This window comes from Sardina pilchardus, chromosome 4 (assembly GCF_963854185.1).
Source record: "Sardina pilchardus chromosome 4, fSarPil1.1, whole genome shotgun sequence".
In the NCBI taxonomy this organism is placed as follows: domain Eukaryota; kingdom Metazoa; phylum Chordata; class Actinopteri; order Clupeiformes; family Clupeidae; genus Sardina; species Sardina pilchardus.
Window position 1 is genome coordinate 2,812,035 of NC_084997.1, and position 10,962 is coordinate 2,822,996.

General features: G+C 39.1%; 1 long non-coding RNA gene across 1 annotated transcript; it reads right to left on the reverse strand.

Moving 5' to 3' along the window:
* Positions 1-749: 749 nt before the first annotated feature.
* Positions 750-3,031, reverse strand: LOC134077719 (uncharacterized). Its single transcript, XR_009938738.1, has 3 exons — positions 3,013-3,031; positions 1,980-2,037; positions 750-1,215 (listed from the first exon to the last, which is right to left on the reverse strand). It is a non-coding gene; the product is annotated as an uncharacterized LOC134077719 (long non-coding RNA).
* Positions 3,032-10,962: the final 7,931 nt, after the last annotated feature.

Sequence of the window (10,962 nt, forward strand, 5' to 3'; positions counted from 1 at the left end):
AACATTGAATCTATCAGGGGCAAAAGGAACAACGGCACCGAAATAACTATTGTTTACATACGCATCTCCATCAAAACGACTTGTCTAGAGCATGCATCAATAGCCTAATAACTATAACAAACGCTATACTTACCCCGTGTTTCTTGTTAAACATCACTGAAGCCTAGTTGATTGATACATATTCCGTGCAACAATGTAAGACCTGGGCGACTTTGAGTATCTTGCAGTATTAATATGCACCTTCCTGTGTAGGCTAAACAGTAGTCTACAATAGGGAGCCTAACTTGTGTCCCTAAAAGGCAAGCTTACATAAAACGCCAAGCAGGTATATCATTTTTTAAGTGCCTTGTGTGCCTGTCTGTCCTTAATATGGTCATCATTTGTATGGTATCCAAAACATCTCCACATTGAAACACACCTAATTGGTAAATTGTTGCAACGCTATGCAAGACAAATCTCTTATTTCTTTCACCAGAGTTTTAGTTGTTGTTCCACGAGTTCAGGTTCAGAGACTTTTGCTAATATGTTCCACTCACCCCACTACTACTGACACTAACTTCGGCCAGCAAGACCACGAAGGATATGCTATTTTGTGCGCTGCTGGTAGAGAATTTTGTGATCACATTGTTGCACAAGCCATGTGCTCAGGTAAACATAACTACACCAGTTGGTCATTTAAAAAAAACATTGGGAAGCTGCAAAGTGAGATCTACATTATACGGTATGCGCTACAAAGGTTAGTGTCAAAGTACCAACAAGACACATGTTTTATTGAAAAACGTGTGGACATTATAGAAATACAAAACATAGAAAAGTACACACAAAATTAACACAATGAACAAACTATAACCCAATTATCTATATATATATATGTGTGTATGTATGTACACTCTGAGCCACCTGTGAAGAGAGCAGGCTCAAAGCAAGTCATGAAGTCCTTGCTGCCAGGGGGAATAAGACCCGGCAGTGGTTGGCAGGGAGGATCCTCAAGGAAGCATGGCAAACCACAGCTATGAGGCAGGGGCTGGAGTACGTGGATCACTACGTGGATCTCTGGCAGGTCAAGGTTTCTTCTGTGGCTTTGTTGTGATCCATCTGGGAGCAAGGTTAGCTTGTGGTCACTAGCCTTCCCTTCCCTGGTGTGACAGTCACTGACACCAAGTCAGACATTTCCGAGGGGAGGACTTGGTGAGACGAATTACCTTAATTGATGTCCTGAAAGACAAATTAGACTTTTTTTTTATCATTCCACATTCATGTACGTTTTTATCATTTCCACATTTATGAACATTTCTTCAATAATGTGTATGTGTGTGCATACATGCATGCATCTCTTGTTCAATTTGGTATTTTTCCATGTATTTTCTTGATTTTGGATTCAGTGATTATTTCTAGAAACTTCACATATTAGATTAGATTAGATTAGATTCAACTTTATTGTCGTTGCAAAAGTAAGTACAACGAAATGCAGTTTAGTATCAAACCAGTAGTGCAATCATTAAAAAGTGCTTATTTTCTTTATAGCAGTATACATATAGATAAAACACCAAATGCAGCTTGATTCATTATGTACATAAAGTGCATAGAGTAATCAGACAGTCCATATTAACAGAATTCTGTATAATAGTGCATTGATGAGGTGCATTTGATAAAGGGCAGTTATCATCGGTAGTCAGACCATCTCTAGTCCATGTGCAAGGGAGAGGGGGGCAGGGGCTAGTGGTGGGTCTTGGTGTTGAGCAGTGTTATGGTGTTTCTGAGCCTGCTGGTGCAACTCCTAGGCTCCTGTAACGTTTCCCAGACGGGCGGTTGGAGAACAGTCCATGACTGGGATGTGTGTGGTCCCTGATGATTTTGTGTGCACGTTGCAGACACCGTGAGTGATGAAGATCAGTGATGGTTGGGAGTGATGTGTCAATGATTTTGTGGGAGTGTATGGGTGTGTGTATGCATAAGAGCAGGGAAGTAGAAATACTCACATGTCAACACAAGCACCTCCAGTTCCTTTATCCTCGTGTGAGCTTGCATCCAATGCACCTGATGCAAACACATAAACAAGTAGAGAAAAACTGTAAGCAACAATGCTAATTAATGAGGACAGTAAATTATGAGTGCTGTGTCACATACCACCACAAGAATATGTGTTTCAGTAAATATGTATTAACTATATGTGTATGGAATAATCTCTCGCTTTAAGCCTACCTTACAGACAGACTTTGACACGATTTGGGAAAGATTGTTGAAAGATTGTAGTCTTTTAACGTATGCCCCTCATTCAAACTACTCAAAAGACTACAATCTTTCAAGAATCTTTCCCAAATCTTGTTAAAGTCTGTCAGTGTAAGGTAGGCTTTAGTTTTAAAAACACACTAACACAATATGCTGTCTAAACCGAGCTAACATTTCTAGCTATTCATGGGTCTCATCAGGTCTCTTTCCACAGGTGTATCAAATCAACCTAGATTATGAGTGCTGCGTTAGTGCACCTGTCGAAAGTGACCTAATGAAACCCATGAATATCTTTGCTTTGTTACTTAGGGCAATTTATTGGCTCTGTACACTAGATAGAGACAAAGTCCCGATGTCAAAAAGCAATTGTATTAACGTGTAACGTTAGCAGGCACCGAAATCCTGCCCTCCTCCGTGCACACACAGGCTGGTGTTTTCAGAAAAAAAGCTGGAAGCTAAAATCGACCTGAAACCGAGCAAACTGGCACACAGCAGTCGCCCACGGTTTTAAGAAGCTCAAAACACAGTTGCATGCATTGTATTTCTTACGTTTTGGTATGATTGAAGTGCTCATTAGTCAGTGCTTTTCTGACAGCTATGACAACGAAGAGACGGCAAGAAACACGTTCGCCAACCATAAGACAAACACAGAAGTTCGTCTATATCTAGTGCACAGAGCCAATAAAAACCTCCAAACAAACATAATATATTTGCAAATGTACATCTGGCTATTTATCTCCTTGCCAATTCATTTAACGCTACTCAATGGGGATAAAAACTTACCGGGACGGTCGTTCGTTAGTTCATTGTCCGAAGCAAAGCTAGCTAAGCTAGCAACAGCAACATCTTCCTTTCCACACGGTTGGACTTCTCAAACAACCCCAGTCCCTCGTTGTCGTCGTGAAAACAGACGTCCTGGCTTGGGTTGTGTCAGAGACCGTTGAACAAACACAAGGCACTGTCTTATTTAACTCTACATGGCTTTACTTAAAGCGCTAACGTTAGAAGCTAGCTATTCCGAACAGGTCGCTAATACGAAAATGCTATGCTACAAACAACTGTGACATTATAGACGTTAAATAGTGTTCCCTCCTCCCTCTTCGTGGCTTGAATCCATTTTCTTCGACGGCCCACATCAAGGAGAAATGTACGAAAGCTAAAAGCGGGATGTTTCTGTTTGATACCGGTTCACAGAGTTTTATTACACCACCTCTAGCTTCTCTGCTCCCCCGTGGTCATTCACTATGAACGGCGATTACCCTGACCGGAAGTTTAGTTCCAGGGACCGGAAAGGAAAGCCGAAAGACGCCATTTTAGCGTGAGATAGGCTAATTCCAACTGTCAGTTCTCATCCACTATGCCTCCAGTCAACTACATGAAACCTCCATGTACCTAGCAACCAACATAGCAACCATTAACATTAAGTGTTTATGACCGTTTCCATAGCAACCAACATGATTATACTGCAGTAACTTCTTATTTCCTGATAGTGGCCACCATGGATACCCTAGCAACAAATGTTTCAAAATAAAAGTCCTCACTAGTAAGTTAGCTAGTTAGCATAGTTAGCATTGTTAGCATAGTTAGCATTTTTAGCATAACTGCAAAAAATCATCAACTAAATTAGCTAATCAACCTGGTTAGCATTGGTAGCAAATTTAGCATTGTTAGCATAGTTAGCATTTTTAGCATTACTGCTAGAAATCATTGGATAAGTTAGCTAATCAACCTGGTTAGCATTGTTAGTAAAGTTAGCATTGCTAGCATAATTAGCATTTTTAACGTAACTGCTAGAAATCATTAGCCAAGTTAGCTAATCAACATTTTAACATGAATAGAAATCATTAGTTAAGTTAGAACTGGAATGTTTCATCTTTAAACTGTCTACCTTCACAGTATCAACTCTCTGTAAACTATGCAATCACCATGTTTACCCTAGCTACACCTTAGTAACCATATCTACATTATCTATCTATTTTTGCATTTTCATGCACTGGTAATTCCTTGGAATTGCTTTTCTAGTTAGAGTGCATGAAAAATGCACTCTATTGTTCTTCCAACTATTCTTATTACAGTGCATGAAAATGCACTGTACTGTTCTTCCTCGGTCTTCTTCTTATTACAGTGCATGAAAATGCACTGTACTGTTCTTCCTAGGCTTTTTCTTATTATTATTACAGTGCATGAAAATGCACTGTACTGTTCTTCCTATTCTTCTTATTATTACAGTGCATGAAAATGCACTGTACTGTTCTTCCTCGGTCTTCTTCTTCTTCTTCTTCTTCTTCTTCTTATAGTGCATGAAAATGCACTATACTGTTATTCGAAGTCTTCTTATTATTAAACTTCTTCTTCTAACGCAGCCAATTCAGCTTCAACCGTTTAACGTAGAAACTTCATTCAAACGTTGTTGCGTAGGTCTTGCTTATGCCATGCCTGCTTTGTATTTTTCAACTTTGTAACTTTTATACTTTTTAAACTACTAGTTAAAAACTATTACAATTTCCCCCATAGACTTAACATTGCTCATTATGACATCACGGCAGCAATTAGAATCTTAGGCCAGGTGGCCGGCCACCTGGGCACCAACTGTCAGTTTCTCTCAGGCTCCTCTCTGAAGACTACATATTCTGTTCCCCTGTATCCTCTGTGCACAACAGTATCAAAATAAGTCCTCCTAATTCCATCCAACTTTATATCCATTCATCTTCTTCAAACCATTCACTCATCCACCCATTCTAAACAGTCTGCCTATCAACATCAATTAGACGTTCTACATTCAACTTTTAAACAATCTACTCTGTCTCAGGCTGGCTCTCTTAAGACTAGCCAGTTAAATTGATTACACCTGTATCTGTATCCACTACTCTCAGTAGAGAGCTGTGTCTCTCCATTCTACAAGAATATAAGGCACATTCCATCCAACATTCTATCCATTCATCTTCTTCAGACCATTCACTCATCCACCCATTAAACTGTCTATCAACATCTATTAAACAATCTGTCTATCAACATCCATTAAACTCTCTGTCTATCAACATTAATTAGACTATCTACATTCAACTTTTTAATTATTTACTCTGTCTCAGGCTTTAAGAGTACACTCTGGCTGTCTTAGGACTAGCCAGTTAAATTGATTACACCTGTGTCAACTACTCTCAGAGAGCTGTATCAGTGTCTCTCTTAACAAGAATATAAGGCACATTCCATCCAACCTTCTATCCATTCATCTTCTTCAGACCATTCACTCATCCACCATTAAACTGTCAATCAATATCTATTAAACAATCTGCCTATCAACATCCACTAAACATTCTGTCTATCAACATTAATTAGACTATCTACATACAACTTTTAAAGTATTTACTGTGGGTCCCTCTCAAGCAGCGTTTATATGTCCTCCCTCGCTCCTCGATCCTCAATGATCTACATAAAGAAAGATAGAAAAAGGGCTAGACTATCCCATTGTTGCCGCTCCATCATTCTTTATGTAGATCAGTGAGGAGTGAGAGAGGACGCGTAAACGCTATATGAGAGGCACCTTCTGTCTCAGGCTTTAAGCATACAATCTCATTAAGACTACAGATCCTGTTAACTGTTTCCTCTGTCCACAACTGTTTCAAAATAAAAGTCCTCACTGCAATAATACACTATTAAATCATTTGACCATTGAAACTACTCAACTATTTAACTGTTCAACCATTCCAACTGTCAGTTATCATCAACTATGCCTCCAGTCAACTACATGAAACCTCCATGTACCTAGCAACCAACATAGCAACCATTAAAATTAAGCGTTTATGACCGTTTCCATAGCAACCAACATGATTATACTGCAGTAACTTCTTGTTTCCTGATAGTGGCCACCATGGATACCCTAGCAACAAATGTTTCAAAATAAAAGTCCTCACTAGCAAGTTATCTAGTTAGCATGGTTAGCTTTGTTAGCATAGCTAGCATTTTTAGCATAACTGCAAAAAAGCATCAACTAAGTTAGCTAATCAACCTGGTTAGCATTGTTAACAAATCTAGCATTGTTAGCAGAGTTAGCATTTTTAGCATTACTGCTAGAAATCATCGGTTAAGTTAGCTAATCAACCTGGTTAGCATTGTTAGTAAAGTTAGCATTGCTAACATAATTAGCATTTTTAGCACAACTGCTAGAAATCATTAGCTAAGTTAGCTAATCAACATTTTAACATGAATAGAAATCATTAGTTAAGTTAGAACTGGAATGTTTCAGCTTTAAACTGTCTACCTTCACACTATCAACTCTCTGTAAACGATGCAACCACCATGTTTACCCTAGCTACACCTTAGTAACCATATCTACCTTTTTTTGCATTTTCATGCACTAGTAATTCCTTGGAATTGCATTTCTAGTTCTTCTTCTAACGCACGCAAATCAGCTTCAACCGCTTAACGTAGAAACTCCATTCAAATGTTGTCGCGTAGGTCTTACTTACGCGATGTGGGCTTTGTATTTTTCAACTTTGTAACTTTTATACTTTTTAAACTATTAGTTAAAAACTATTACAATTTCCCCCATAGACTTAACATTGCTCATTATGACATCACGGCAGCAATTAGAATCTTACGCCAGGTGGCCGGCCACCTGGGCACCAACTGTCAGTTTCACTGGCTTTAAGCATACAGTCTCTCAGAAGACTACACATATCCTGTTAAACTGTTTCCTCTGTCCACAACTGTTTCAAAATAAAAGTCCTCAATGCAATAATACACTATTAAATCATTTAACCATTGAAACTACTCAACTATTGAACTGTTCAACCATTCCAACCGTCAGTTATCATCCACTATGCCTCCAGTCAACTACATGAAACCTCCATGTACCTAGCAACCAACATAGCAACCATTAAAATTAAGTGTTTTGACCGTTTCCATAGCAACCAACATGATTCTACTGCAGTAACTTCTTGTTTCTTGATAGTGGCCACCATGGATACCCAAGCAACAAATGTTTCAAAATAAAAGTCCTCACTAGCAAGTTAGCTAGTTAGTATGGTTAACATAGTTAGCATAGTTAGCATTTTTAGCATAACTGCAAAAAATCATTAACTAAGTTAGCTAATCAACCTGGTTAGCATTGTTAGCAAATTTAGCATTGTTAGCATAGTTAGCATTTTTAGCATTACTGCTAGAAATCATCGGTTAAGTTAGCTAATCAACCTGGTTAGCATTGTTAGTAAAGTTAGCATTGCTAGCATAATAAGCATTTTTAACGTAACTGCTAGAAATCATTAGCTAAGTTAGCTAATCAACATTTTAACATGAATAGAAATCATTACTTAAGTTAGAACTGGAACGTTTCATCTTTAAAACGTCTACCTTCACACTATCAACTCTCTGTAAACTATGCAACCACCATGTTTACCCTAGCTACACCTTAGTAACCATATCTACATTATCTATCTATTTTTGCATTTTCATGCACTGGTAATTCCTTGGAATTGCATTTCTAGTTCTTCTTCTAACGCACGCAATTCAGCTTCAACCGTTTAACGTAGAAACTTCATTCAAACGTTGTTGCGTAGGTCTTGCTTATGCCATGCCTGCTTTGTATTTTTCAACTTTGTAACTTTTATACTTTTTAAACTATTAGTTAAAAACTATTACAATTTCCCCCATAGACTTAACATTGCTCATTATGACATCACGGCAGCAATTAGAATCTTAGGCCAGGTGGCCGGCCACCTGGGCACCAACTGTCAGTTTCTCTGGCTTTAAGCATACAGTCTCTCAGAAGACTACATATCCTGTTAACCATAGATATATATAGGTAGATACCGCATTGTCCGTTGAGTTCTATTAGAACGAACGTGGAATACGGCCGCCATATTGGTAGGGGCAATATTCCCCCGTAAATGAATGGAGACCTATGGTGAGCTGAAGGAGTTTTGGGCTATAAAGTCCTCAAAACTCATACATATTTCAATCGATGGGCATAAATTATATGTCATGGTTACAAGTAGCTAAACTAAGTTAAGAAAACCAAAAAATAACACTATTTACGTGGGGAAAAAATAAACATTTTGATGAAATCAATTCAAAACACACACAAACTCATTAAAATATATTGTCGGATTTATTTAAATATTCGACATATAATCGTTTCATTAAAAAAACTATTACTTTTGGCCGTTTTGATGGTTTAAAATAGGAGATGCCGTCAGTTCTGCCACTTCGAACGTTGCCATTTCACTACTACTGCAAGCTGTCTGACAACCAACATTCAAATGACGGCATTTGACAACAGTAACAGGACACAGATCATATGGATATCGTTTGACAAGTGGAAACGTTTGCCTTTACATTACCCCAGAAAATGTAAGGTTTAACAATTAAATTGGGCAAAGAAATTGACACTTTTCTGAAGTTATCCGGTCCTGGACCGGCTTACGTTACGTTATGCTATGGCAGCAACGAGCTAACAGGTAGGCTAACTTACTTTCATAAAATTAGACAGGTTAAGACTGTACTGTATGAATACTATTATAATAAAGTGACTACATGAGTAACGTTACGTTTCAGAATTAATTTGCCTTCAATTCACAACAAAACCATAGTTAACTGACGTGAAAGCCTTGCCACACTAGTCAGTACTATTAGCCAACTCAAAACCTGTTCTCTACAAGCCTTTATAAGACTGTCAAATACAACAACAGAATATAGCCGCAAGCGGCGATGGCGGGCCCGAGCACCTGCGGTGCGGAGACCTGTGACATTTCGGAATCTAACAAATCAACATGTGCGTGTTGGTGGGCATGTGCATGAGCAACACACATGCCCATTAAATTTGGTCAATTTTCCTGAATGTATGTGTCAACCACAACAGACAACACGTTAGGTGGCGCTATAGAGTCCCTAAGCCACACCCCAGGCCAGAGCTCTATCTCTGACTATCGATATCAATAACGCACAAGCCCACCAAATTTGGTTCATTTTCGTGAATGTGTGTGTCAACCACAACAGACAATGCACTAGGTGGCGTTATACAGTCCCTAAGACACCCTTGGCCAGAGCGCTGTCTCTGAATAGCTATAGCAATAACACACAAGCCCACCATATTTGGTTCATTTTCGTGAATGTATGTGTCAACCACAACAGACAATGCGCTAGGTGGCACTCTAGAGTCCCTAAGCCACACTCTAAGCCAGAGCTCTGTCTCTGACTAGTGGTAGCAATAACACACAAGCCCACTAAATTTGGTTCATTTTCATGAATATATGAGTCAACCACAGTACACAACGCGCTACGTGGCACTATAGAGCCCCTAAGCCACACCCTAGGCCAGAGCTCTATCTCTGTATCCATATTTGTAGTTCAAATTTGAGATGATAACCAGTGTGTTGATATGGTGTACTGTAAATCATGCATCTGTAAGGCTTACATCAATATCTTTGCTTCAGATCATTGAATTCATAAAACCTGTTGCTGTTTTTAATGTGTGTGTGTGTGTGTCTTGATGTAAACAAAACGTAACTAAGTCATGATTGTTTGACTTTTCTGTATTCTAGTTATTACATGCTATTCCAACCAAGCATTTTTGTGAGGATAAGAACCACTTTAGTTGTGGACAGGTCGGGGATTGAACCGGCAACCCTCCAGTCACAAGCCCCAAGCCCTAACCAGTAGGCCACGGCTGCCTCAAGGGGTGGGTGGGTGTGTGTGTCAGGCATGCAAACTCCTCACCTTTCGGCGAAATTCGCCGTTTTGAATCAAAAATAGGTGACTTACATGATTCGTGCAGATCCGATGAGAAAATATTTACAGTAGGGGGGGGGGGGGGGGTAATTGTTGACAAAGACGCAACGAACAGAACGCGCACGCCAATAGCCTCCCTGTTGTGAGCGCAGATAGATGCGTATCAGGTGGAATAGTGATTCTGGACAGATGGAGGGGAGATGCCGAGGGATTTCAAAGGTGGGCTAGTTGAAACTTTCAACTTCTATTAGAAAAAGACGCGAGTGAAGCAATGGGCATAGGTTGTTTTCTTCTAATGTTATGAAAGTCAGCGAAATTAGACAAAAATGTAGACATAACGAGTTATTTTGATGAAGAATACGTGCAGTTTGAACCATCTAGATCGGCAAAAGGTGAAGCAAATAGGCAGACTTTATCAGTATATCAAAGGCTAATGTGACTGTTGAATTAAATGCTCATAAACTGGTCTGGTTTGTTTTGTCCGGAGACGTAGTTGATTGACATGCTAATGCTGTATTGAAGCACACTGCGCATAGACCTTACGCAAAGCCTACGCAAAAGATATGCAACTCAAATGATTCGCTATAGTAACGTAGCCAAAAAAAGTTGCGACTGCTTCAGACCACACGTAACGCACGTAACCGTTTGAGTGTGTGTGACTTGCGACAAGTTTCAGTTACACCCGGATCATTACGAGTTCGTAAGCCATGCGTAACGTAAATTTACATTTGATTGTCGAGTTACAGGACCCTGATCAGTAGCCTTGTCTGTGCCTACAGGTAGCCTACAGTTTAACATGTAATATGAAGACAGTTCACATAACTTTATTGGTTGGTTAAACACTAGCACAATATAAACCACAAGTAGCCTAGGCTGCATATTAAAACATTTAAAAACAATTTGAAAAAATAAAGCCTATCTACCCTATTTTATATAATAATATTAGGCCTAGTTTGAAATAGTGTGTCTCAAGCAAGTTTATTGATTACCTGGTTTGGTCCAACAAAT